The sequence below is a fragment of the Sphaerodactylus townsendi genome, linkage group LG11, assembly GCF_021028975.2.
Source record: "Sphaerodactylus townsendi isolate TG3544 linkage group LG11, MPM_Stown_v2.3, whole genome shotgun sequence".
Taxonomy (NCBI): Eukaryota; Metazoa; Chordata; class Lepidosauria; order Squamata; family Sphaerodactylidae; genus Sphaerodactylus; species Sphaerodactylus townsendi.
Window position 1 is genome coordinate 7785231 of NC_059435.1, and position 12889 is coordinate 7798119.

Genomic DNA, 12889 nt, shown 5'->3' on the forward strand with positions numbered 1-12889 from the left:
TATAACCACAGGTGTCAAACTCGTGGCCCTCCAGATGTTTTGGACGACAGTCCCCATCATCCCCTGCCAGCATCATGCTGGGATGATGGGGACTGTAGTCCAAAACATCTGGAGGGCCACGAGTTTGACACCTGTGGTTATAACATCCCTATCTGCCCCTGTGCTCAAGGAGCAAAACTTTGATATGTGTTGTCCAAAGCTTTCAGGGCCAGAATCAGCCAGCTGTTGTAGAATTTCCGGGCTGTGTGGCCATGGGCTTCCCGGGCTCCCAGACCACAGCCCAGAAAACCAAAAACTTGTAATAGTTCTTAGGCACATACTTGACTGCATATCTCTTAAGGAGCTGGTTTATATAAGCAGTTGAAGAGCTGGAAAACCGGAAGTCAACAAAGCAGTTCCCTGAATGTTTTCTTTCGGGCTCCCTTTCAATTTGATTCTTTAAGGATTACAGCATTGAACCTCTGAAATCTATGCACAGGGCTGCCTACGGAGGGTGAATACCACCTCTATGGAAACAGGGTCTGATGCATATTTTGGTGCTATTGTGGTCTGGAAAACTCAAAACAGGTTGGAGAGGCAATCTGAACCGTGGCTGGTATCCATACAGCGGCGCACAGGCTTCCATTCATTCAGCCGACTGTCCAAGAGTCTGACCTCTTAATTGTCGCCTCCTTTGTAAAACACATCAGGACTCTCCCAAAGCCTAGGAAAATCTCCAGAGCGACCACACAGCACGGAGTGCTGCAGGCTCAACACAGGAAATGGGAGTTCTGCTGTCCCCGTGGGAGTTTGTGTGTTTGCTTAACAATCTCAGCGAGCATCTTAATTTCCGAAACTCTTCATGCCTGAAGTGCTCAGTGCTGTGTGTTTATGTGTTCCGTTCCTGCAGAGAAAAAGCAGCTTTCGGGTTGCAATAAGAAACTGTACGAGGACAGTCAGATATCAGTTATCGGAATGTGAACGATCTGCAAATGTTCTGCTTTTCCTTTCCGCGCCCCTCACCCTTTCCTGCAAAGCCCCCTCACTTCTTCAGGACTGTTGTTCACACAATGTGACTGTCAGTAAGATCTAACTACCGTAGTACTTCATAGAAATTGTCAGTCAATGACGTGGTGTCCCGCACAAAAAAACCCCCCTCCCACCAGTATTATTATAGCGCTGTCGACCTTTTGTCTTCTCTGTATCTGTCTCACAGTGTATTTTAAACAAGCTATACACTTATAACTGTCATAACTTAACAAAGGTATAATTGTAAGCAATAATCACTGCTCGAAATGTACGCTAGAAGCTCTACCCTTAAATGAGGTCTGTGACTTGTTTGCCATCAAATCTGTAAGCCAAATCACTATTTTTTCATTCAGAAGTTTGCTTCCAGAGTCCTTCCGGTTTGTAACCAATGTTATTTTCATGCGATGTACAAATGTGAAATCTGGTTTTCTATTTTTGTCCCCATTTTAATTAATATAAAAGCATCTTCCCCATTGCCTCTTTGGTCGGGTGTTCTTGTTTCCCTGCACAAGTTTCCCTGCTCTTGACCCTACAAGGGTCAAGAACAGTTAAGAGAGAAAATGCAGAGGCAGGATAGTAATTTATACCACATGCACTTTTGGAGAGAGCGGTTTCCATTGCCTGCCTCTGCACAGTGACCGTGGACTTTCTTGGTGGCCTCCCATCCAAGTGCCAACCCTGCATAAGTTCGGATATGACAGTGATGGCAAACCTATGGCATGGGTGCCAGAGGTGGCACTCAGAGCCCTCTCTGTGGGCACGCACACACAGAGTTTGTCATGTGGGGGGGGGCGGAAAATCACCCCCCCCACACACACACACACATCTAGGCTGGCCTGGGCCACTGAGCACGACATGCGCACACCGTGGTGACCAGGAAGGACTTGGCTGGTGGGCCTGGTGCCCGTGCTCCGGGTGGCTTCTGCCCGAGGGGGGGGGGGGCGCAGAGGAGGCAGAGATGCTGGAGAGGCACAGAGCGGTGCACACAGGATTTGCTGGAGGCTAGAGCAGGCTGGCCCCTGCTCGAGCGGGTGGGGCGGAGGAAGAGGGAGCCAACCAGTTTTTTCTAAACTAAAACCTCAGCATTCAGGTTAAATTGCCAGGTTGGCACTTTGCGATAAATAAGTGGGGTTTGGGTTGCAATTTGGGCACTCGGTCTTAAAAAGGTTCACCATCACTGGGATATGATGAGATCCGGCTATCCTGGGCTATCCTGATCCGGGCAGATTTTTCCATACGTGGCCTAATTACTGAAGCAGATCCTATGGTATTCTGCTGCTATTCTCTTAAAGAACAGAAAGAAGCCCCTGTTCTTTGTCTGTGCATGAAAGGGCAAACCCAATAAAATGCATTCTAAGTCAGTAGCTTCACAGCAGATCTGTGAGCTCCCAAAGGCACCTGGTGGGCCACTGCGAGTAGCAGAGAGCTGGACTAGATGGACTTTGGTCTGATCCAGCTGGCTTGTTCTTATGTTCTTCTTCACTATCTGACTTGGACCCAGTAGGGAATGCAGGAGCCCAGCTCACAACAGAAAGTGACGGCCTTGCTTCAGAAAGGTAGGCCTGCATTGATCTTACTGTGTTGATTTGTTTCTGCCTGGGAGTGATCCACACCCAACCTGATGGTGCTGTTCCCTCTTCGGACTCAGCCGAAGTTTCCTCTTTGCTCTGCAAAGTAAAGTAACTGGGCTACATCCAGTGGTGGGATCCAAAATTTTTAGTAACAGGTACCCATGGTGGTGGGATTCAAACTGTGGCGTAGCGCCAATGGGGCTGGGCAGGGCGCGACAGGGGCATGGCCAGGCATTCCGGGGGCGGGGCATTGCTGGGCGGGGCTGTGGCAAGGACGCAGCCGCTGCGCCGGTCCTTGGGTGGGAAACGAATGCACGCAGGCGCAGGCTGCCACGCACGCCGGTGCACCTCCTGCTAGACTGCTTCAAGTTCTGCGCGCTACTGCTGAGAGGAGGTGCGTAACTAAGGCAAAAATCACGTGGCAAAATCACCCATTAGTAACCCCCTCTCGGCACACACAAATAATTAGTAACCTACTCTCGGGAAATCTGTGAGAACCTGCTGGATCCCAATGTTCCTTTTTCTTTCCATCTCCTTCTGGTTTGCAGTCTTGTGTTAACACATCTGCCTTCTGAGTGTAGCTTTCATGACTCAGAATCCGGTATCTCTTATCAACACCATGGGAAAGAACTCCTATTGTACGAACTAATCCACTGATGTTTCCCTACTCCAAAGCGTCCCCTTCAGCATCTCCTCTCCAAGCAGAATCTTGCAGGGAACTGGTCTTGAGGGGTCTGAAAACCTACTCTCGGGAACCTGTGAGAACCTGCTGGATCCCACCTCTGAGTGTCTCCCCCTATGAGGGAACAGCCTGAACCGAAGTCACCTCACAGACAGAGAATGGAGACATGACGCAGCCTGAAAGAAAGGGACTCGACGGTTACATAAGTAAGAACAGGCAGGAAGCGTGCTTCGAGTTTCCAGACAAGGCTTTGCTTCACTGTCTGGGGACGAAGAGTGACAGATATTCTAAGTGGAAGTAGTTGGAACACACATTCTCTGCCTGGGAAGCAAAGCTTGGAACCCAACAAAATGTCCTTTCCAATGTCTCTTTCACAACACCGGAGCCCCTTCGTCCCAAACCGCCGCCAGTTCAGAATCCCGGAGTTTCTGAGCAAGGCAAAGTCAGGAGGCTCCCAACCGCCCCTAAAATAAATGTTCTTTCCGGTCCAGTGTTCCTCAGTCGTTTTAGTGTTAATGATCAGAATCCCCTTTCAGCTTCCCGGGCAAGCTGAGCGATGGCTTCAATCTGCGCCTGGCAGACAGGGCGCTGGGAGGTCCCGCCTTTTCCTGTCTCTGTCTTGCAGCGACAGGAGATGAGCCTCACCACTGAAGGCACCACTCGGGGATTGGCAGCCCGCTGGGAGCCTTGAACTCAAGTGACCTCTTTCACTGGGGAGAAAGAGGTGAAGGATTGCAGACTTCTTCAACCCCACTCGGAGGTCACAGTGTGCAGACAGTTCAGCAAACACGAGGCCCGTCGTTCCTACTACTTCTAGACCGTTCTCAACTCGGATTTGAACGAAATTCTAGTTTCAGTTCCTGAACCTTCTTTCTGCCCCAAGTCTCCATCTTGGAGCATATCACTACAAAAAAAGAGTGGTGTGCAGGGGCGTAATGCCCATTGGGCAGCTGCCCAGGGCACCACCTTGTGGGGGGGCATCAAAATGCAGGGTTCATTTTGGGGTATTTTTAATGGTTTTCCATTTTTGGCCTGCAGGGGGTGCATTTTAGGGTTAGAGGGCACCTGGCCTCATCTGGAGACTGTCTCTGATGGGACTTTGTTTATGTGCATGGGTTCAGGGGGTCCAAAGTTATGGACCTTCAAAAGGGTAGCCCCCATCTCCTTAAAGAATGGGGGATGGGGTACCCCCTTTGAGGATCCATAACTTTGGACCCCCTAAACCAAACTACACCAAACTTGGGGGGTAGCATAAGGACAGTCTCCTGATGATACACTGAAATTTTGGTACTGATATGTCTAAAAATGCACCCCCTGCAGGCACCAATGTCCTGGGGCAAAAAAAATTTTGGTTGTGGTGGAGTGGCTGCCCATAGGGGGGCATCCAACTCAGGTTTTGCCCAGGGCTCCAGTTTGCCTCGTTACGCCCCTGGTGGTGTGGCGCATGTGTAAAGTTCTGTTCCCCTTTGTGACCACTATGAGACGTGCAGGGATGCAAAGGAAACCTGTTGGTCTCCGTGGCCTCCTATTTTAGCTACGAAGCACCAGTAATGTTAGTTTTCTTCACTGTCTTTCCCGATCAGATAAAGAACTTGTTCAATCCCCCAGGCAGCCTCTACCCAGGAAAGCTTTGGCGGAGTTGTGTGGATGCCAACTAAGTTGAGCCCAGTTCATTCTGGGGGATGTTGGACCTCTAGGAGGAGCGTGGCAGGGGTCGGCAACCTGCGGCTCTCCAGATGTTCATGAACTACAATTCCCATCAGCCCCTGCCAGCATGGCCAATTGGGAATGACAATTCCCATCAGCCCCTGCCAGCATGGCCAATATGGAACTACAATTCCCATCAGCCCCTGCCAGCATGGCCAATTGGGAACAACAATTCCCATCAGCCCCTGCCAGCATGGCCAATTGGGAACTACAATTCCCATCAGCCCCTGCCAGCATGGTCAATATGGAACTACAATTCCCATCAGCCCCTGCCAGCATGGTCAATTGGGAACTACAATCCCATCAGCCCCTGCCAGCATGGCCAATTGGGAACTACAATTCCCATCAGCCCCTGCCAGCATGGCCAATTGGGAACTACAATTCCCATTAGCCCCTGCCAGCATGGCCAATTGGGAACGACAATTCCCATCAGCCCCTGCCAGCAAGGCCAATTGGGAACTACAATTCCCATCAACCCCTGCCAGCATGGCCAATTGGGAACTACAATTCCCATCAGCCCCTGCCTGATGGAAATTGTAGTTAATGAACATCTGGAGAGCCGCAGGTTGCAGACCCCTGTAGGGTGAGTCGGAGGGCTACCATAGAAGGAAAGAACTCTCCTTTCTTCTGCACAAACAGATTTTCTTTGATGGGATCCACCCCTTGCTACCCCGTTGTGACAGCATTGTCCACAATTGTACAAGCAGAATGGAGAAGGCTCAGAGAGGGTGTCATGACCGCTCCTACATGCACACTGCTGCTAGAACTAAGTTGGCTCCTTGGTAGACTGAGGAGTTTGGGGCAATCAAAGGGCAGGGTTCATAGCCCGAGCGCTGGAATTCGAAGTCTTGTGATCAGTCTGGCCAGCCACAGGTTGGGTTCTCCTTCTCTGGAGGTTTTTAAGGGAAGGCTAAATGGTCAGCTGATTCTGTGAACTTAGGCAGATCATGAGAGGGATGGGAGGACAGGATGAGTCACTTCTTGGTTCTGGTGGCCCTTTCTCACGCGCCCAGGATAATGCTGATCACCACTTTCTCACATGCCAAAGTCCAGGAGGCCAGGAGGCCAAAGGCCAGCATTATCCTGGGCGTGTGAGAAAGGGCCACCAGAACCAAGAAGTGACTCATGGAGCAAGGGTCACTGGAGGTCCCTTCCCACTCAGTCCACGCTTCCCACTCAGTCACTTCTGTATTGAAGTACCGGTATGTGTCTCCCATCACTTTTCCCATAGTGATCCTTGGTTATGTCTTAAAGAGGCTATAGCCTGTAAACAGTGGTGGGATCCAAAAATGTTAGTAACAGGTTCCCATGGCGGTGGGATTCAAACTGTGGCGTAGCGCCAATGGGGATAGGCGGGGCACGATGGGGGCGTGGCCAGGCATTCCAGGGGCGGGGCTGTGGCAAGGACGCAGCCACTGCACCGGTCCTTGGGTGGGAAACGAATGCACGCAGGCGCAGGCTGCCACACACGCCGGTGCACCTCCTGCTAGACTGCTTCAAGTTCTGCGCGCTACTGCTGAGAGGAGGGGCGTAACTAAGGCAAAAATCACGTGGTAAAATCACCCATTAGTAACCCCCTCTCGGCACACACAAATAATTCTCGGGAACCTGTGAGAACCTGCTGATCCCACCTCTGCCTGTAAACAATCCAACACAAACCTTACAGCAAGCAACTATTACTGCTTTCCAACCAGCTGTCTTTGCCAAACTTTTTCTTGAAATTGCACTTCTGGGTTTGCAGGATCAGCCTGACTCACAGCTACTGAGAAATCCCCATTTATGGACATATCACTTCCTTCTCTACTTCTGCTCCGAGAGGTTAACAAGAGACTGTAAACCAATTCCTTTAAAAATAAACAATTTATTATAAATTAACCATGAATGAAGCCCTGACCTGAATAGTCCCAGTGTGCTAGGACATGGCCGGACAGACCAGAGTCCTGCTGGCCAGCAAGCATAGTCAAGACAGGTCGGAGTCAAGGGAAGCAGGAGGCACAAGCATGGTGAAGGCAGTCCAAAGTCAGGTCACAGGCAAAAGATCAGGCAGGTAGACTGAGAGCCAGAGGAAGACCAGGCATGTGTAGCTTACCAGGAAGTATGCTCACTGCACCTAGGCAGAGCCAAGCCCAAGACAGGGTTTATATAGGAGATTCTGGCTAATGAGGTTAGGATCCTGGAAAGACTCAGTCCCCCTCAGATGCAGATGCCTCCATTTTGCAAAGCCTTCTGCCATACCTGGCAGCAATGCAAGCACTTCTCCTTTTACTCTGTAACTGTAGCCTCCGCCTTTGTCTCCTTTCTGCAACTGACTTGTTTGCTTATTATGAGATGCCGGATGGCTCTCCCAGCTGCACTGCATCAGGCTCTGCCTTGGCCCTTGCTGGCTCTGCTGCCTGCACCTCCTCACAAGGAGCCAGCTCTGGCTCCACAGTGTTTTCAGGCTCTGCATTAGAGTCCTCCGTGTCCAGAGACTGGGTCATGACACCCAGGCTAGCCTGACCTCATTAGAACTCAGAAGCTAAATAGGGTCAGCCCTGGTTAGTAATAGCATGGGACACCACCAAGGACTACCTAGGGCATGATGCAAAGGAAGGCAATGGCAAACCACCTCTGAATGTTTCCTGCCTTGAAAACCCTACGGGGTTGACCTAAGTCAAGTGTGACTCTACAGCATCCATGCACAACCTTGAATGGGTGGGAAGGTGGCAAGGTACAGCCTGATCTCGTCAGATCTTGGAAGTTCAGCAGGGTCGATACTTGGAAGGAGACCACCATGGAAGACTCTGCAAAGGAACGTAACGGCAAACCATTTCTGCTTCTCATTTGCTTCGAAAGCTGCTTGTGGGGTTGCCATAAGGCAGCTATGATCGACACCACTTAACTCACACACATTGTTCGGGAACTGCACCCCCGGACTCCTGCCCCAGATGGCCCAGGAGAAGCAGCAGAAGGAAGACTTAACCAGTCCCGGGGCGCATGGGGTGGCAGACAGCAGCGGTGGACAGTTCCAGCAAAGCAAGGCTGCTCATAGAAAGGACCCCTGTCCTGAGCCAGTGGCTCAATATATAAGAGTGAAGTTATGCAACAGGAATAACATACAAATTTACGGGAACAACATATAAATTTAGAACAAACAACCACAACGCTGCATATCTGTGCTGCAATGGCATAAATGCATTACCCAATATTCCAAATGTATAGTATCACCTCAAAGTGACGAAGTGCAACTTCTCTATAAAGAGTTCTCTACCCTAATCACCGCAGCCAAGAAAACGTGCTCCCCCCTGTATTTTTCTCTCCCATTTGAACGGGGCCACTTGGCACACTACCTGTATTGCTTAATAAACCCTGTTCAAAGGAGAGCCGTAATGCTCGCCAGGTTTAATGTTATGCCTTCTGCCTTGTTACATGGCAGATTTAATAAGCAAGAAAAGGCTAAAAGATTGTGCCCATGTAACGATGGCTCAGTTGAATCTCTGGCCCACCAATTACTACACTGTCTCAGATTCAAGGAAATCAGATCCAAGTATGTGAATCTCACTCCTTTACATTTACCCCATCTCCCCGATTTAATTAGATTACACTACTTGTTGGACAACCCTGATCCTTCTCTCTATATGATAGTGGCAGACTTTCTCCTGGAAATTACTAAACGCCAGTAGATTTCCTTCGACCTAACATTTATGTCCTGTATTGTATATGCTTTTTAATCCGTTTTTTTAATTATTGTTGTACTGCTGTCTATGCCAATGAAGGCTTGCTTCTAAACTTCTCTAGAATGTTACGAGCAAACTTATCAACTATAAATAAACTTGCCAACTATAAGCAAGTAAGTCCAGTGCTTTCTGGGGAAAATATAAGTTTTTATTTTTCTTCCAAATCATATAAGTCAATATTGTAGAGTCAAAGTATTCTGTATTGCAAACATACAGCTTGTTCCACAGGCTTCTGCAGTTAACAGAATACTTACAGCACTGACAGCTACAGCCAGTGGCTGCCAGGGCTCCAAAGGCACCACCGTGGCAGAGGAGGCCTGGAAGTCAGGCCAAACATTGACTCACCAATGCCATGCCAGAAGCCCAGGCCCTCAGCAAAGGGCCTTGTGCAGGCCCAGTAGCCTGACCGAGGCCTCTGCCCACCTGGTGGAGTAACAGGGAGGAGGAAGGACCAGCCTAGCCAGGGAGGAAGGGGAGCAGCAATTGGACTGGATGAGGGCCCTAAAAGGCTCCAATGGAAGAGCCAGGGGGAAGGGCCAGGGGCAGAGTCCAGATAAGAGTAGGCTGACCAGACATCCTGCATTTGGCGGGACAGTCCCGCCTTAAAACAATTTGTCCCGCGTCCCGCAGGTTTTGTGGAGTGTCCCGATTTTTGGAAGGCTGCCGCACTGCCTTCTGGGGCGCAAGGCAGTGTGGCAGCCTCCCGCGCACGCGGCCGCAGGAGCACTGCCTTCTGGGGCGCTCCTGTTTCCCGCCCTGTCACAGGGCGGGAAACCGGAGCACCCCAGAAGGCAGTGCGCTCCTGCGGCTGCACGCGCATGCACGCGCGCGCGGCCACCCACCTACTTGCCCGTCTTGGTTTACAAAGGTCTGGTCACCTTAGATAAGAGGGAATAAAAAGTGTGAGAGCCTGTATGGCCGAGAAGAATGCTCCCATGTAGCCTGACTCAGGACCTGTTAGCCTTGGGGAAGGGCTGCAAAACACAGCTGCACCCAGACTCCCTGTCTGAGGCTGGAGGACGGCCTCCTCAGACTCCCCCGGGGGCGGGGGAACGCTGTGGGCGGGGTGGGGGCTCGGGCAGTGGTGGGATCCAAAAATTTTAATAACAGGTTCTGATGGTGGTGGGATTCCAACAGTGGCGCCGCCGCACACACACGCCTCCAGTCCCTATTGGGCAGGGAGGTTGCTTTAGAAACCCCTTCTCGGCACTCAGAAAAAATTAGTCACCACTTCTAGAGAATTAGTCACCACTTCTAGAGAATTAGTCACCACTTCTAGAGAAGTGGTGAGAACTGGTTGGATCTCGCCTCTGGGCTCAGGGGCTTGACACACATAGCCCTGAATGTTCTGATGTGGCTAGCCCAAACTGGTCTAGGCGCCTCAGATATTGATCAGTATTTGGACAGAGACCATCAAGGAAGTCCAGAGCAGCTACACAGAGGCAGGCAATGGCAAACGGGCTCTTGTCTTGCAAACCCTATGTCAGAGGTGTCCAACTCTGGCGCTTCAGGTGTTCATCAGCCATGGCAGCAGGGGCTGATGGGAATTGAAGTCCGTGAGTATCTGAAGCGCCAGAGTTGGACACCCCTGCCTTACGGGGTCACCATAAATTGGCTGTCACTTAATGGCACTTTTCATCCCCACAAAATCTGGACTACATTAACTCTACCTTTATTAAGACATTTTCACCATTCATGCGGTGGTTCAGAAATTAACGTGCACTGTTTTGTCTCTCAGCTGCTTAAGAACAGTCGTCACAGACCTTGGTGCTCTTACTGAATTCTAAACTGTTTTGCCCTCTTTTCTGTTGCATACATACTTTAACTGTAAAGGCCTCTCTCTTTCTAACTCCTGAGACTTCCCAACTCCTTTCCCTTCCACCTTAACCAGTAATAATAATAATAATAATAATAATAATAATAATAATAATAATAATAATAATAATAATAATAATAATAATAATAAACCTTTAATGGCATATATATAAATTATACAATGGAAATTAAAATTGGCTGGTAAAAAAGTTTTAAAAAACAGGCACCATGAGAGCTGAAATATTAAGCCACTGAATTGGGACTGAGTCTGCTAAGCATTTGGGAACGTTCAGTGATGACAACACACAAGAATCTAGCAGTTTGTTCGATGGTAACAGTTGAGTTGCTGTCTAACAAGAACAAAGTTTTGACAGCATCTGTAGTGTTGCCTAGAGCAGCTAAGAGAGGGTTAAGTAGTTTTTCCCGCTCTACAGCTTATAAAGGGCAATATAATAGAACATGATGGACGGTTTCTTCAAGACCAGGATTGCAGGAGCAAGATCTATCAGAGGATGGAAGATGGTGCTCTCTGTTGTATCGTCTGGTAGAAGGAAGAACATTGCATCTGGCTAAGGTGACAGCGCGTCTCAGAGTGGGCTCATGTAGAAGATGTAGATAGTTAGCAGGAGTGGGAAAACGAGGCAAAATATGCAGATGGATTGGAGAGCAGGTTTTATTTGCTTGTGCCATCAGTTTCTGGTAGTCCTGCTTAACCAGTAAACCCCCTAACTGCCACCCCCACTCTTTCTTTTCATCCCCAAACTTCTAAAATGGGTTTTTCTCACTGGCTGCAAGCTACAAATGCAACCAGTCTTATCAAGAGATCTTTTCCGACCAACAAACCGTTGGATTACAGTTCCGAGGAAAACCCTACCAGATTACTATACATTGGCTGAACTTGATGACATCTTCCACCACCGATTAGCACAGAAAAAAATTAAACGTCTCCGACTCCTGCATCACCTTGCATGCCGTGAGATGGGGTTGATCATTAGTAGACAACTATAACAAACCCCACATTCGATGAGAAATTCTGGTCCTGGCTCTCCTGCGTCACATCTAATTGAGCCCTTAAATATGGTCATCTGGAGCACCTTCCTTATGAGGAGAGGCTGCGGCGTTTGGGACTCTTTAGTTTGGAGAGGAGACGGCTGAGGGGGGATATGATTGAAGTCTATAAAATTATGCAGGGGGTAGAAAATGTTGGCAGAGAGAAATTTTCCTCTCTTTCTCACAATACTAGAACCAGGGGGCATACACTGAAAATGCTGGGGGGAAGAATTGGGACTAATCAAAGGAAACACTTCTTCACGCAACGTGTGGTTGGTGTTTGGAATATGCTGCCACAGGAGGTGGTGATGGCCACTAACCTGGATAGCTTTAAAAAAGGCTTGGATAGATTTATGGAGGAGATGTCGATCTATGGCTACCAATCTTGATCCTCTTTGATTTGAGATTGCAAATGCCTTAATCGGGAGCAACAGCCGCAGAAGGCCATTGCTTTCACATCCTGTATGTGAGCTCCCAAAGGCACCTGGTGGGCCACTGCGAGTAGCAGAGAGCTGGACTAGATGGACTCTGGTCTGATCCAGCTGGCTTGTTCTTATCTTCAGGCTCAGAATGAATGGAGGGAGGGAGGGGACATTGGCCATGGTGTTCATATCCAACTAAATTTGTCTTAATTGTGAAATCTGAGATAATTGTTTAAGCCAGCGATTTTATTGGCCGGCTACCAGGTGTCTTGTGATCCTCCCCGTCTTATCAAGGGACTCGTAAGTGCAGTGCCGCTCTCCAAAAAAATATTTACAAGTTCTCAGAAATGCTGGGGTGATTCAGCCTTTAAAGGAAATAATGATGGGAACTACGTCGTGCTTGAGCCTCATGAACTTCATCCAGATGTGTTTTTCCCATCTGCCTGTAAGTCTGGCCATGAGGGCAAGCTGGGGCCTTTACTCGCAAGTAACGGCTGTTGTCCTTTTAGTTTTTTAGTACTCATATGGTGGAAACTCATGGTGAGAAATCAAAGGGATGTACTTGAGCAAGGAGGACCAAGGAAATCAGTATAAAAATGCAGAAATGTGTTTCCCAAACAAGTGAGAGAAGCAGCAGAAGGAACCAAGCCGGGGGGGGGGGGGGGCATTTCCCCACTAAGTCTATTTGGATCCTTCCATTGTTAATGATGTTTATGTAAGCAGGGCACATGGTGGTCTCCCCTTTAGCTGGTCTCCCCTTTTCTTTTTTTCCTCTGTTCTTTCTATTTATTTAGGTTCTCTACCTCCTTCCCTGAGTTTATGTATAAGGCGCCTCACATGTTCATGGACTACAATTCCCATCAACTCCTGCTGGCATTGTCAATTGGCCGGCCAGCAGGGGCTGATGGGAATTGTAGG